This window comes from Lipotes vexillifer, unplaced genomic scaffold (assembly GCF_000442215.2).
Source record: "Lipotes vexillifer unplaced genomic scaffold, Lipotes_vexillifer_v1.1 scaffold331, whole genome shotgun sequence".
Classification (NCBI taxonomy): Eukaryota; Metazoa; Chordata; class Mammalia; order Artiodactyla; family Lipotidae; genus Lipotes; species Lipotes vexillifer.
In genome coordinates, this window is record NW_006774049.1 from 181841 (window position 1) to 194376 (window position 12536).

At 41.7% G+C, this 12536-nt stretch overlaps 1 pseudogene; it reads right to left on the bottom strand.

The window, feature by feature from the left end:
* Positions 1 to 5154, bottom strand: part of LOC103071072 (ferritin light chain pseudogene) — an 11492-nt pseudogene extending 6338 nt beyond the window's left edge.
* Positions 5155 to 12536: the final 7382 nt, after the last annotated feature.

The following is a 12536-nucleotide window of genomic DNA, read 5'->3' on the forward strand; positions in this document are numbered from 1 at the left end:
AGCAGGAATTCCTTATCAAGAAAGGCCCTGGCAACCTGGGCAATGGAAATAGATGGTCCGGGCAAACGCCAGAGACTTTCATCTTTTGGAGAAACTAATACATAGGGCATCAGCTGAGTTTCCATTTCAGTGTAACTTAAGCCTGAGTGATAAAGGCAGCCTGTTCTGTGAACCTTATATTACATAACCCTCATGTGATTCAGGGCTGCTATTTATAGTGTTCCATTGTGTGGAAATGGAGCGGGTTACAGGGATGCAGCTTCCTTCTCCAGTGTCCCAGAAGGAGATCAAAATGACTCCGCATTTATGACCTAGCCTAGGGCTTTCACAACTGCTGTTGCTTTATTGTCGAAAACAATTTTGGCTCCTACCTTACCCTGAAGTTTGTTCGTTCGTTCGTTCCTTCCTTCCTTCTTTCATTCATTCATCATCTATTCATTCATTCATTTAACAAATATTTAGTGAGTGCCTACTAGGCACTGGGGATGCAAAGTTGAATAAAACACACATGGAGTGGAGGAAGGGGTTGAAAACACTGGTTCCTAGATCCCATCCCAGACCAATGAAAACAAAGTATCTGTGGGTGAGTTCTGGTGGGTGTGTTTTAAAATCTCTCCGAGAGAGTCCAATGTGCAGCTCGGATTGAGAGCCACTAGAATTTGTAGACATTGAAGCCAGAGGAATGTATAAGGTTTAATATGTCATAGAGGACCACTAGAAAGAGAACCAAATAAAGAAGGCATTAAAGAGCAGTGCAGGGCTTCCCTGGTGGCGCAGTGGTCAAATCCGCCTGCCAGTGCAGGGGACATGTGTTCGAGGCCTGGTCTGGGAAGATCCCACGTGCCGTGGAGCAACTAAGCCCGTGCGCCACAACTACTGAGCCTGTGCTCTAGAGCCTGTGAGCCACAACTACTGAGCCCATGTGCCACAACTACTGAAGCCCGTGCGCCTAGAGCCCATGCTCCACAACAAGAGAAGCCACCACATTGAGAAGCCCATGCACTGCAACGAAGACACAACACAGCCAAAAATAAATAAATAAATTTAAAAAACCAAAAAACAACGGTGCAGAGAGAATTGAAAGTTGCTTGACACAGATAAAGAGAAATAACTTTGGCGTCTGATCCATCTGTGGTGGAACTTCAGCCTTTCTGCTTTTTAGCTTGTGTGATGCTGAGCAAGCACTTAACCCTCTGAGCCTCAGCTTCCGCGTTTTATTTATTTATTTATTTTTAAATTTTAGTTTTTAATTTTTGCCTGTGTTGGGTCTCCGCTGCTGCGCACAGGCTTTCTCTAGTTGCGGCGAGCGGGGGCTACTCTTCGTTGCGGTGTGCGGGTTTCTTATTGCGGTGGCTTCTCTTGTTGTGGAGCAGGGGCTCTAGGTGCGTGGGCTTCAGTAGCTGTGGCACGTGGGCTCAGTCGTTGTGGCTCGTGGGCTCTAGAGCACAGGCTCAGTAGTTGTGGCTCATGGGCTTAGTTGCTCCGCAGCATGTGGGATCTTCCTGGACCAGGGCTTGAACCCGTGTCCCCTGCATTGGCAGACGGATTCTTAACCACTGCGCCACCAGGGAAGTGCAGCTTCCGTGTTTTTAAAATGAGGATAATAATGATCTTGACATCCTAGGATTGCCGTGAGCATCTAATCAAAATGCCTGGCGTGCAACCAATCTGTTATTTTTGTTATTATTTGGAATTCAGGAGGAAAGATCAAGCATAAAAAGTTGGGTAGTTAAAGATGTGAGCATGGATCCCAAGCGATTCTCTCTTGCTGCCAAAACTGGGTGAAGGCCACCATATATCTGTGAGTATCTGAGACCTCAGTGCCGTATGGTGCATCTTCCTTGGGGAAAAATAAATCATTATTTTTATCTTAAAACGAATGTAAATATGTTATTGACGAGAATGTATCAATGTATCAGATTTGTATCAATTAATTAAGAAAAAAGTGTCCGCATGGTTTGAAAAGATCCCCCCATTCTGGGGAGGACACAGTAGTTGGAGTGCTCGGGCCTCCCCGAGGGTACTGTTTCACGCCTCTGCTATTAGTCTCCCCTGACCTTCGGGTGGAGAGCATAGCCCTGAGCATCACGAAGGTCTCACCATGTTGAGTGAGTTGAGACATTCAGAGGTCATTCTTTCTGGCGCTTTAACTAAACACTGTTAGCGCTGTGAGAGGTTATGTAAACATCAGCAGATATGTATATTCAGTGCATTCCTTTTTTGATTTGTAACACAAGATGATAGCACAGTCTATGCACTTTTAAGCCCTGGATTTTACGTTAACAATATCTCATGGAGATGATCTATATCCACACATAAAGAATGTCATCCTTTTCTTCTTTTATAGCTGCACGGTAGCCTTTTAGGTGGGTGTATTATAACTTAACCAGTATTCGGTTGACGTTTTCAGCTTTTTGCTGTTTTAAACCTTGCTGCGATGAATGACCATGTACCTAAGTCATTTTGCATATGGGAGCATCTTTTGTTCTCTAAATTCCTGGGAGTGGAATGGCTGTGTCAAAGGATATGGCATTCACACACTGCCCTTCACAGGGGCTGTTCTAATTTCCACTTCTACCAGCAGTGTAGGAGCAGGCCTCTTTCCTCACAACGTCACCAGCACAGTCTCCTACCAAAGTCTCAGGTCTGCCAACAGGCCGGGTGCAAAACGACACTCCCTGATAGTTGTAAAGTACGTCTCTCCAATTGTGAGTGACGTTGAACCCCTTTTCAGATGTTTTAAGAACCTTCTGTCTTTTCTGTGCTGGGAAGAGTTGGCTCATATCATTTGCCTATTTTAAAATTTATTTATGTATTTACTTATATTGACGTATAGTTGATTTATAATGTTGCGTTAGTTTCTGGTGTACAGCAAATTGATCCACTTATACATATGTGTGTGTGTATATATATATATATATATATATATATATATATATATACACACACATTCTTTTTCAGATTCTTTTCCATTATAGGTTATTACAAGATATTGAATATACAGTAGGTCCTTGTTGTTTATCTATTTTGTATATAGTAGTGTGTATCTGTTAATCCCAAGGTCCTAATTTATACCTCCCCACTTTCCCCTTTGGTAACTTTAAGTTTGTTTTCTATGTCTGTGAGTCGATTTCTGTTTTGTAGATCAGTTCATTTGTATCATTTTTTTAGATTTCACATATAAGTGATATATCTGTCTTTCTCTTTCTGACTTACATCACTTAGTATGATAATCTCTAGGTCCATCCATGTTGCTGCAAATCATTTGCCTAGTTTTTAATTGGGCCATTGGTTTGTTCCTTGCTGATTTTTAGGAATTCTTTATATATTTAGAAAAATTAGCATGGTGTCTATTACAAATATTTTTTCCTTCCAGTTTTGTCATTTGTCTTTGATTTTTTCTGCAGAATGTTGTGACTTCTGTGTTTCGTGTGTGTCATAAATGCAAAGATATTCTGCCCTCTGAGATTATTAAATAATTCTCCCATGGTTTCTTATGTCACTTGTCATATGCTATTCTTTTTTACATTTAAATTTTTGTACCACTCGGAATTTTTCCTGGTGAAGTTGTGAGGTATGGGATCCAACTTTATTTTAGATGGCCATCCAGTTGTCCTAAAGCCTTTAATTGAAAAATGTATCTTTTCTCCATGGATTTGAGATACTATTCTTTAAGCTATATTAAATTTATCACATACTAAATTTCCACGTGCTCTTAGGTCTATTTATGGACTTTTTATTCTCTTTCATTGATCTCTTGGTCTATTCATGTATCAGCACTATACATTTTTAATCACTATAGCTTTATAATATGCTTTGATTTCTAGTTTGGAAAAAATCTGGTAATTATTCTTTTTCAGAATTTTCTCGACTACTTTTGCCTGTTTATTTTTCCAACTAAACTTTAGAATTAACTTATTTAATGTGAAAAGTTAATATTTTATTGGCTTTGTATAACACATTGGTTAACGAAGAGGGGACTGTTGGCTGTATGTGTTACCTTTACAGTCAGGGGTCCTGCCCCTTGGTTCATGTGATCCAAAGGATGTTAGAGTCTCACAAGTATCACCAGTGAAATATCACACTCCTCTCCCTAGGGGGTCGAGTGAGTGATGGGGAAGAGAGGCAACCAGAAGGATTTACCACTCTTTTTGAGGGGGAATGGAGAAGAAAACCTCTTCTGTGGAAACATGAGGAGCACGTGGATAAAGGTGTTCACCATAACAGTGGAATTTGAGGGGCACCTGCCAGGGGTTCTTCTCAGGATATATTTCAATGGCTTCTAAAGGAATTTGCTTTTATGATTCTGGAGATCTGAGACACTAAAGGTGTGCGTAAAGTATTTCATCTGCTGAAAAGGGCGGTGAGAGCCAGGTGTAGTATAGAGGAGGGGCTTTAGAGCCCACTGAGACTAAGTTCAAATCCCAGTCTGACCAGTTGTGTGATTTGGGGCACTTAATTTCTCCAACTCTCACTTTTCTCACTTTTATAGATACCTTGGAGAATTGTCAATCTTAGTACTAACATATGTCAAGATTCTAGCAAAGCACCTGGTATACATTAGGTACTGAAAAAAGAGATGCACATTTTGCACCAAAGACAAACTTGAACTGTTTCACAGTTTCTCTGGAGGCCTTGGCAAACCTCTCCTGCAGAGAGTGGCCCCGTACACCAGAGAGACCCCGTATCCTCAGCTCCACAGGGAAGGCACCTAAGAGACAGGACAGACCTTTAGGTTTCTGGAATGCCAAGTATTTTAGCTCTCCCTGAGTGACTTTGATCTTGGTCTATGATTCACTCCGGTTCCCTCATCTCAGTGCATTGCTATGCGTCTCACTTTGCAGGAATTTTTTTCATGTTTCTGTGTCATCCTGAAATGGAGATATTTTACATACAAACAAACAGAACATTGATCCTTCAAAAAAAAGTGCCAAGTATTTTTCCTGATTATGATTTTAATATATGTTCAGTCAAGAAAAAATAGATAATCGAGAACAGCATAAGAAAGTAAATATTACTTATAATGCTATGAAACAGAAAATGTTTGTTAGTATATATGTTTTTTTCTGGGCTTGTTTCTGCATCTATGCCCTCGTCCACATGGACCTTGACATTGACGTTGACATCCACACTTGTGTAGACTTCTACACCCATGCTGACCTTCACACTGATATGTATATAGGACCTCAACTGATATATAACTTGGTGTTTTGTTCTTTTCACATTACATCATATCTTCTACGTTTTACAAAATTTCAGGTAACCATAATTTTTAAAATCTCTGCATAATATTTGCTACATTTTTCTTTTAAAAGTCAAGAATTATGCAAGCAGATTTTTATCTCCATTGACACTAGTTAGGGAGAGGAAATAAAGATTGGAGGGTTATTATTTATACGTTTTCATCTAAATACTAAACAAGTGAAGTAAACAAACCGCCTGTTAGTTTCTGAAAGCTGAGAATTCGAATAAAGAATGAGAGCTTATTTAGAATCACTCTTCCCTGTCCCCTTTTAGGGAAAAGATTTGGGTATTTTTCAGAGTTATTACTAACTTGTGCAACATTGTTTTCATGAGGGGGTCCAACAAAAAGCCAAAAGTAAGAGTTATGTCCTTCTTTCCCCTTCCAGAACACAGCATGTTTATCCTTCCTATGGGGGTAAAGTTCAATACTTTCCGTAAAGCAAAACAACCTGGAAATATAGGGTGATTTGAGCCAACTGGTAAATAAAAAGCAAATAAAGTAAATCAAGAAATACTTGTGGGAGAATGAACAGATCACTTCTGTCATCCCACCATGACCACTGTTTGCTGTGTCTCCGGCAGCTGACCACAAGATGTCACTATGGCATCTTTAATCCTAATAATCATGTAGCTGGCTGGGGGTGGGGAAAGCACAAGGAAAGAAAATCTTACAGTTTTATGCAAAATGGAACAGTTTCCCCACCTACCCCTGGCAGGCAGCCAGGCTAATAAAATAAAAAAAAAATTTTTTTTAACCAACACTATGAATTGAAAAGGCTTTCAAGAAACATCTGCACAGTGAAACTGTTAACTCCAAAGGAGTCCAACATCATGTTTATACTGTATAAATTAAAATGGAAAATAAAACCCCATTTGGGCCAATGTGCAAAATCTCCAAAGCAAGAGAAAAATACTTCTGAAGTCAATCCATTTTCAAAACGATGGCATTAAATATGGAGGATGTAATAGCAGAGAACAACTGAAATCTTTAAACAACCAGTTTAAAGAACAACCAGTTCTTTAAAGAAAGAAACAACCAGTTTCCCAAAACAATTATTGTTTGAATTAACCAAAATTCCCTCCATGGACTCAAATTTTAGGGGAAAGAGACAAATCATTCTTTAAAAACTGCAAGCTCCTCTCATGTTACTTGGGTGAAATGATTTTCAGAAATGGCTATAGCACAGTCTGCAGCGTCCTTTCCACAGGACACATCTACAGGTCAGGGGAGGGGAGCCACGGATCATAATTCTGAAGAAATGAAAGTTCCCGAGTCATCAAAAAAAAACATCATATTTCTTTATGTACATAGAAGGTGAGAAAGTGCTTTTACAAAGCAGCTGTACACAGGATGGATCCTTGTTCCAAAAGATGGAACAGCCATCTTTTGGGTGATCTGCCCAGCTCCCCACCTGGATGCGGGCATCCATACTGCACCCCTCCCCCAACACGGTCATGGTGTGACTGGCATGCGCTGTAACCCCCACCCCCCACCCCCCAGTGTTCTCACCAGTGGCTAGCAGCCTGACCAATATCCCTTTTTCAGGAATTTGGGATTAAGTCAGTTGAGTCTCACTCCTCATGACTGGACAGTGACACATAAACTCTGGAACTGCTGGTAACTGTATTTTCCATCTTGCCAGCCAAGAAGCAAAAACATAGGTCTCCTAAGAGACTGAAGGATGCAGGGGGCACTTAGGACAGAGAGGGAGCCTTGGTGGCATCCAGGTGTCCAGTTTCAACTTGTCCTTGAGTCCCAGAGTCCACTCTGGCTGTGGGAGAAAGCCCTGCCTCCTCATAGTAAATAATCATTTTGTTCAACCAGACCACTCTTACGACTTTGCAGGATAATCTGGAACTCAAGTCATTATAATTTTTTCTACTTGCACCCTAACCTTCCCCTGCTCCCCAGTTGTCCTCTGTGCCCCCCCAGCCCCATCATTTATCCAGACATTTAGGTTATGGGATATTTTATTTAGTCATTTGAACCAGCTCTTATGGCTTGTCGAGGGACAGTGAGAGTAACCTAGAAAGGCCTCAGGGAATGCTTTGAAAGATGACTTTTGGTCTCCATTATTTTTGGGTGAATTGGATCTATAAATTAGGATTATACAATAGCACTTCCCAAAATTTGTTCCTTAGAACATTAATCCTGCAAATGTTAAGAAAACAAAGTATTCCATAGTAAAATAAGTTTGGGGAAAAAAATGCAAAATATATCTCCCTTTTGGAGACTTAGAGGTCATGCTAATATATTAAAGGCTCTGACAAGTCCTGCAGCAAAGAAAGGGATCAAAATTTGTTTAGCCTAGGATTTTCCAAATTTATGTGACAGTAGATTTCTTTGGGGGGGGGAGTTAATCCTTATTGGTAACATTTTAAATGTTACTTAAAATGTCTGTTTAACTCTGCTTTACAGCCAAACTTGAGTCTGAGGTGGGCTGACCTTGGGAATTTTGATAGGAAAGTCCCTGGAAAATTCCACTCCCTCACCTCCTACTTCACAGCCCTTTATTAGTCAGGCAGTTAGTCAGAAAGCTAGGGAATGGCCTAGACATCCAGTGCTGTGGGAGAGACTGCCTTATGGCCTCTCTCGAAGCCCCTGCATTTCCCAGAATCCTGCCGTTATGCCTTAATTTTATGCCTTTTTCAAAATATACACAAAGAAAAGCACATAAATCACAAGTGTATAGTGATGAATTTTTCCAAACTGTTTCACACACTACTGTAACCAGCACTAGGTCAACAAATGACATTACAGGCTCCCAGAAGCCCGTTCACGCTCTTTTAGTCGCTTTACCACACACGGGTAACCACTATCCAACTTTATGCCTTTTCTTTCCACATAAATGGCTACATCCTGGAGGATACGGCGCGATCCTTGACCTCCTCGTATCCCTGCGGTGTCTAGAATTGGACTTAGTAAAGGATAGATAGTTGGGCTCATCTATAAAGCAAAATCCATAAATGCACAAGTGTCCATCAGACTCCTGTACAGGGTAGTGGAGGGGCCCTGGAGTCAGACTGCCTGGATTCAAACCTGTGTCTACGAGACTCCTACCTGTCTGACCGTGGGCAGTCACTTAATCTTTAGGAACCTCAATTTCCTGATATGCAAAGAGACTAGCTTGGATTATCTGGGTGGGCCGTGAACACCATCACAAGTATCCTTATGAGAAAGGCAGAGAGAGATTTGAAGGTGGCCTTGAAGCCTGGAGTGATACAGCCACAAGCTAAGAATTGCCAGCAGCCACCAGAAACTGCGAGAAGCAAAGAACCGATTCTCCCCTACAGCCCCTGGAGGGAGTGTGGCCTTTGCTAACACCTTGATTCTGGCTCAGTGAAACTGATTTCAGACTTCTCGCCTCCAGAAATGTAAAAGAATAATTTTCCGTTGTTTTAAGCTACCAGGTTTGTGGCGATTTGTTAGGTCAGTCATGGGAATCTAATACACGTATCAGGCGATCTGTGTTGAGGGGAGAGCAAGAAAGAAAAAGCAGCCTTCATGGAGCTTATATTGTATAGTGGAAGACAGACGATGAACAGATACATGGATGCAGTCTAATGCCAGAGAGTGCTGCTGGCTACACGGTAAAAATAAAGCAGGTGGTGGAAGCCCATAGAGCTTGGGAGCAGGTTAGGAAGGAAGTTGGGCGGGGTGTGCACGGCTTGCAGGCCCTGAGTGATAAGGAGATAAGGGCTTTGTATTTTCTTCTACGTATGGCTTGTGGGGATTCTCCGTGTGTGCCAGTGGGTACCTCTTCAAGTTTTCCTGGGAAGGGCTCAGGACTGGGGGCAAGTTGACTGATGTGCCTGTCCTGGGTTAGCCCTATAATTTGCTGTGCCCTCGGGAGATTTCGTTAACCTCCTCTAGATTTAAACGTTCTTAGCCCAGGGTGGAGTAACTATTTATAAGGCTCTGGCTCTTTTTTTTTTTTTTTTTGGGGGGGGTACGCGGGCCTCTCACTGTTGCGGCCTCTCCCATTTGCGGAGCACAGGCTCCGGACGCGCAGGCTCAGCGGCCATGGCTCACGGGCCCAGCCGCTCCGCGGCATGTGGGATCCTCCCGGACCCGGGCATGAACCCGCGTCCCCTGCATCGGCAGGCGGACTCTCAAGCACTGCGCTATCAGGGAAGCCCAGCTCTGGCTCTTAAAACAAGAAACCAATGCTCACGACCCTTGTCCGGACAAGGAAGCCACGGTCAAAACAATGGCTCCTCCGGCTGTGACGATCCTCCTCGGGGCCGCTAGAGGGAGGCGGGCGAGGAGACTGTGCAGAATTGAATTGTTAAGAAAAGACGGAGGGCGTGTTGTTTTAAAAAGAAAAAAACAAAAACAAAAAACCTTCCCTAACTCCAGGATCTGCTTCTAATTATCCGCAGGGCTAGACCCCTAACCACACACGTTTTCAGCCAATCCTAGATGCCCCAAGCTCCTTTTTTACCCTCAAAGCAGTCAAGCCACAAGCGCTGCACTTCCAGACCAGAGGAGTGGAACGAAGATTCACGGATCCGGCGTCCCACCCCCTGGCCCTGCGGTCCAGAGCCTCCTGGAACTGAGAGCCGCTGAGGTTAAGCTTCCCTGCCGGCTGTCCTAATTCCTGATGGCTAAAGCTAAGATGGGACGCAAGCGCCTTTCTAAATTCTTCCAACAGTAATTCTCTAATTACTCTTTCCTCTACATGTTGCCTTAGAGACTGGCAAAGGATCCTCTTTCCTGCCACATCAAAGTAGGAACAAAATAATTTGCAGTGCATGTAATGAAAACCTCAATTTCTGGGGTTTAAAGGCCCTTTTAAGAAAAATGACAGGGGGAGGTAAATTTTGAAGGCACTTTTAGCACATATTGTTAAAGCAATGTAAGGATATAATAATAATCTTAAGAGACTTTTTGGTTTTGTTTTTTAAAAAAATTTTATTGAAGTATAATTGATTTGCAATGTTGTGTTAATTTCTGCTATACAGCAAAGTGACTCATATATATATTCATTTTCATTTTATTTTCCATATGGTTTATCACAGGGTATTGAATATATCGATAGTTCCCTGTGCTATACAGTAGGACCTTGTTGTTTAGCCATCCTATATATAATAGTTTGCATCTGCTAATCCCAAACTCCCAATCCATTCCTCTCCCACCTCCCCTCCCCCTTGGCAGCCACAAGTCTGTTCTCTATGTCTGTAAGAGACTTTTCGTTTTCCTCCGTTTAATCCTTCTTACATCTAAATCCAGAAGCTGAAAAAAGTGGAGTATCTAGAAAAAGATTCACTCGTGTATTTGTTGAGTAAACTCTCCCTTTTCACTCCTTATTTTGACAATTTCGGACTAAGAAAAATTGCACTAATAATGCGAGGAATTTCTGAACTTCCTTTTCCCAAATTCCAAATATTATTTTACCATGTTTGCTCTTTTCTCTCCGACCCCCTCTCTCTCATATTGTTTTCTGAAACATCCGAGTCAATAACAGAAATGATACCTTTCCCCTATTCACAGTGTATTTCCTAAAAACAAGAACATTCTCTGACATAACCGCTGTACAATGATCCAGATCAAGAAATTAACATTGACTATTATTTTCTAATCTACAGACTTTATTCAGATTTTTCCAATTGCCATTAATATTTTTTAATATTTATTTTATTTATTATCATTTATTTATGGCTGCATTGGGTCTTTGTTGCTGCGTGCGGGCTTTCTCTAGTTGTGGTGAGTGTGGGCTGTTCTTCATTGGGGGTGTGTGGGCTTCTCATTGCGGTGGCTTCTCTTGTTGCAGAGCACGGGCTCTAGGCACAGAGGCTTCAGTAGCTGTGGCACGCGGGCTCAGTAGTTGTGGCTCGCGGGCTCTAGAGCACAGGCTCAGTAGTTGTGGTGCACGGGCTTAGTCGCTCTGTGGCATGTGGGAATCTTCACGGACCAAGGCTCAAACCCACGTCTGCTGCATTGGCAGGCGGATTCTTAACCACTGTGCCACCAGGGAAGCCCAATATTATTTTATAGTAAAAAACCCCCAGATGATAGGTGGCATTCCATTGTCATATCTTTTTAGGCTAGTTTAAACTGAAACCATTTCTTGGTTTTGCTTTTTTTTTATTTGTATTTTTTTAAAAATAATGTCTAATTGCCTTCTTTTTTAGTATTTATTTTTATTTTCTTTATTTTTTGGCCGCATCGGGTCTTAGTTGCAACACTCGGGATCTTCGCTGAGGCAAGTGGGATCTTTTGTTGTGGTGCGCTGGCTCTTCATTGTGGCGCGCAGGCTTCTCTCTAGTTGTGGCGTGCAGGTTCCAGAGCGCGTGGGTTCTGTAGTTTTCAGCACACAGGTTCTCTCGTTGAGGCACGCGAGCTCAGTAGTTGTGGCACGCAGGCTTAGTTGCCCCGCGGCATGGGGATCTTAGTTTCTTGACCAGGGATCGAACCCTCGTCCCCTGCATTGGAAGGCGAATTCTTTACCACTGGGCCACGAGGGAAGTCCCTTTGAATATATTTTTTTGAAATTTATTTACTTCTATTTATTTCTGGCTGTGTTGGGTCTTCGTTGCTGCATGCGGGCTTTCTCTAGTTGCAGCAAGTGGGGGCTACTCTTCGTTGCAGTGTGCCAGGTGGATTCTTAACCACTGCGCTGCCAGGGAAGTCCTGTATTTTTTTCATATGTTGACATTTTTTAAAAGTACAAGTAAAATATTTGGTAGATGTCAGTGTTTGGGTTTGTCTGAAGTTACTTTATGATTAGATTCAGGATGTACATTTTTGTTAAGAATACCATAGAAAAGATGTTGTGTCTATCTCAGTACATTATATGGGAAGCACATGATGTTGATTTGTCCCATCACCGGTGATGTTGACTTTGATCACTTTTTAAGATAATAGTAAAATATTATGAAAGCTATAAAATATATTATATATTAACACATATAATATGTAAGCAAAATATAATATATAAGTAAAATATAATATGTAAGCAAAATACAATGTGTAAGCAAAATAGAATAGAATAGAATAGAATAGAATAGGAAATGTGCTAGACTGGTGGTTCTTAAACTTCTGGTCTCATCTCAGAAATACTTTACACTCTTAAAAATTATTGAGGGTCTCAGAGCTTTGTTTATTTTAGTTATATTTATCAATACTTACTGTATTAGAAATTAAAACAGAAATTTAAAATTTTTAACTTATTAATTTATTTAAAAATAACAGGGCTTCCCTGGTGGCGCAGTGCTTAAGAATCCGCCTGCCAATGCAGGGGACACGGGTTTGAGCCCTGGTCTGGGAAGATCCCACATGCCGCGGAGCA